Here is a 3291-nt window from a genome sequence, read left to right as displayed (position 1 = left end):
AGGCGCCGTGGCCGCCGAGGACGTCGCCTGGTTCACGTGAGCCTTTAAAAGGCGGCTCCAAGGGCGTGGGGCTCCGGCAGGCCCACTGAGAGGTGGCTGCTGCGGCTCGGACCTGGGGGGTTTGCACTGCCCCTAGCAATAGTATTGACATCTGGGACCTTATGTTTGGGGACACATGGAACCGCCAAAAAGTGAAACCACCGCCTGAGTAGTAACAGAATAAAGCAGTGGTTCTCAACCTTCTGGCCCTTTAAATACAGTTTCTCATGTTGTGACCCAACCATAAAATTATTTTCGTTGCTACTTCATAACTGTAATGTTGCTACTGTTATGAATCGTAATGTAAATATCTGATATGCAGGATGGTCTTAGGCGACCCCTGTGAAAGGGTCGTTGGACAGCCAAAGGGGTCGCGACCCACAGGTTGAGAACCGCTGGAATAAAGGACTGCAGGTGAATTTAGACCCTGTAAGTCCATTTCGAGCATAATATTCAAGTACTTTTTTCCTCTATGAGGCGTTAGTGACATATGGATTGGGGAATGGCATACAAATGTGCTGTAAAGAAGGAATTTTATGACGGGCAAAATAATTTAAAACAACATTTAGTACCTGTTAGTTGCTGGGCACTGTTGGCTGCTAGAGATGTAAAGATAAAGCTAGACATGGTTTCTGCTATTGAGGTCTCTCAAATGATTGTCATGTTACCACTTTCAATGTGGAAATCTGTTCCCCCGCCTCTCATTCGAAGTGTGTGCATCCAGTCATTGCATTTTGAAAGCAGAACGTCTTGTTACTAGTAACAATCCAAATGTCGTGGCTGATTTTTACGTTTTACTTGAAATAAATTTTGTTTGCCTGGGTTAACAGTAACTGATACTTACGTTATATTTATGAACTTTTTCAGTTGATAGCTGACAATGTAAGAAGAGCAGGCAGGACAGTTTCAGACATAGAACCCAAGTGTATTTGAACCCACTAAGTATTTTTTAAAAACACACTATTTTAAATCTAAAAATACATGCCAAGACAACTTAACACCCTTTCTTGTGTTGAGGGACCTAATTAACTAGTTAACTGAGAACCAAATCTGTGAAGTAGGACTAAATGGTAATGGCCTTCCCTTACTATATAGACTACATGCATATGTGCCCACTCTTTCTTTTAGTCTGTTCTGCACAAATAGTTGGATAACCTCAGAAAGCGGACTGGCCTATATCAGTGATACTAAACAATTACTATTATTAATAGTAAAAGCTAGTATCTTTCTGGTTTAGCATATTGACCTTGTATCTTCTTAGACAAAATTATAAGCCAGTCTTGCTTCCCCCCTCTGCCCCACACTTAATCACAATCACAGGGTAACATTGTCTGAATTTGGTGTTCTGAGATTTTTATGTCAAATAGAAAATCATGGGCTACCTGTGCCAGGACTCTCCTAACAACACTGTCAGCCTAGTTCCTGGATGTCATGGATGATTTTCTCTTTCTCATGACTGTCTGGCTAAAATTGCATATTAAATCATAAATAATAGTGCCAATGGCTGACTCTTCAAATGAATTATTTCACTTCATTTTTTTCTCAGTGTCCAATAATTGCTGTTCTCCATAAATAAGTTATTTTTAGCTTAAGGCTGAAATAGTTTGGAGGGATTAGTGAAGTTAAGATATACTATTCTTTTTTTAAAAAAACAACAACAACAACAACAACCATGATTTTGTAGTGATGGCCAGAGGGAGGGGAAGGGGGCTGCATGGAGGTGAGTAAAGGGGGGAAAATGGGGGACATTTGTAATAGTGTCAGCAATAAATTTGTTAAAAAACCTACGATTTTACAGGCTGATGATTTTTATAGACTTTAACAATCTTTAAAATTTCAACAGTCTTTTATTATTTACTTTAAAAGCCATTTTCTAGCAACAGAGAATTTCTTTTAAAAAAATATATTTTATTGATTTTTTACAGAGAGGAAGGGAGAGGGATAAAGAGTTAGAAACATCAATGATAGTTAGAAACATCAATGAGAGGGAAACATTGATCAGCCACCTCCTGCACACCCCCTACTGGGGATGTGCCTGCAACCAAGGTTCATGCCCTTGACCCAAATCGAACCTAGGACCCTTCAGTCCACAGACCGATGCTCTATCCACTGAGCCAAACCAGTTAGGGCCAGAGAATTTCTTGTTAAGCATTTCTTAAACTATATTCCTCAAGCTAATAGTAGGTGTGCTACCCTCTACCTCCACTCCCCACCCAATACCTGTGATCAAATTTAAAGTGGAGATATTTTGTATACTCATAGGACTGTGAGATGCATTGTTAAAGGCTCTGAGAAGTTAAGAAACTTGAACATCTTTGTTTAAATCTTTCCAACAGAGTTAATTCTATTTTACCAGATTCATTCTTTTCCCTCAGAAAACATGAGTTTGAGAATTTCTAATCAGAGCAACAGACTTAAAGTTCATTATTGCATTAATAACCTTTAAATGTTACAATATAAATATTTGTTTATTCTTTGACATAAACAAGTTTGGATTTTTCTGGGATAGACATTTGGTACTTAACACCAATTATAACAGTTATCCCGATAGCAAAAAGCACTTACCATTGCCGGGAGAGTATCAATGGAGTCTATGTGCAATTCCTTTGAATCTAAGCCAAAGGAGTGGTTTAGATTTTCTGAAATCTAATATTTGAGTGCCTAATATATATGTTAGACCCAAAAAGAAAAAAACAAAACATCTACATACACTGCCTTGAAGGAACATCTACAGACAGTCCTCAGGTTACGTGGGACTCGACGTATGTCGTTTCATGGTTACATCAGCATCTCCCATCCTATCTAATAAAAGAGTAATATGCAAATTAACCATCACCCCCATCACTCCGTGACAAAGATGGCAGTGCCCATAGCAGCCAGGGCAGGACGCTAGCGGCGTCACCCTGGCAACGTGAGCCCAGCAGGCAAGCATGGCCCGCAGGCAGCACCCAGCAGGGCCTGCTTGGCTGTCGCCATGGTGTGGAGCAGGCAAGCCCTGCAGAGAGCAGAGAACCATGGGGAGCGGGCCCAAGCTGTCAGTAGGACATCACCTGAGGGCTCCCGGATTGGAGAGGGTGCAGGTTGGGCTGAGGGACCCCCCCACCCGTGCATGAATTTCGTGCACTGGGCCTCTAGTCCTATATAATAAAAGGGTAATATGCAAACTGACCCTAACAGCAGAAAGACTGGGAATGACTGGTCACTATGACACACACTGACCACCAGGGGGCAGATGCTCAATGCAGGAGCTGC

This window comes from Myotis brandtii, unplaced genomic scaffold (genome assembly GCF_000412655.1).
Source record: "Myotis brandtii unplaced genomic scaffold, ASM41265v1 scaffold82, whole genome shotgun sequence".
NCBI lineage: Eukaryota > Metazoa > Chordata > Mammalia > Chiroptera > Vespertilionidae > Myotis > Myotis brandtii.
This window is presented reverse-complemented; position numbering follows the sequence as displayed.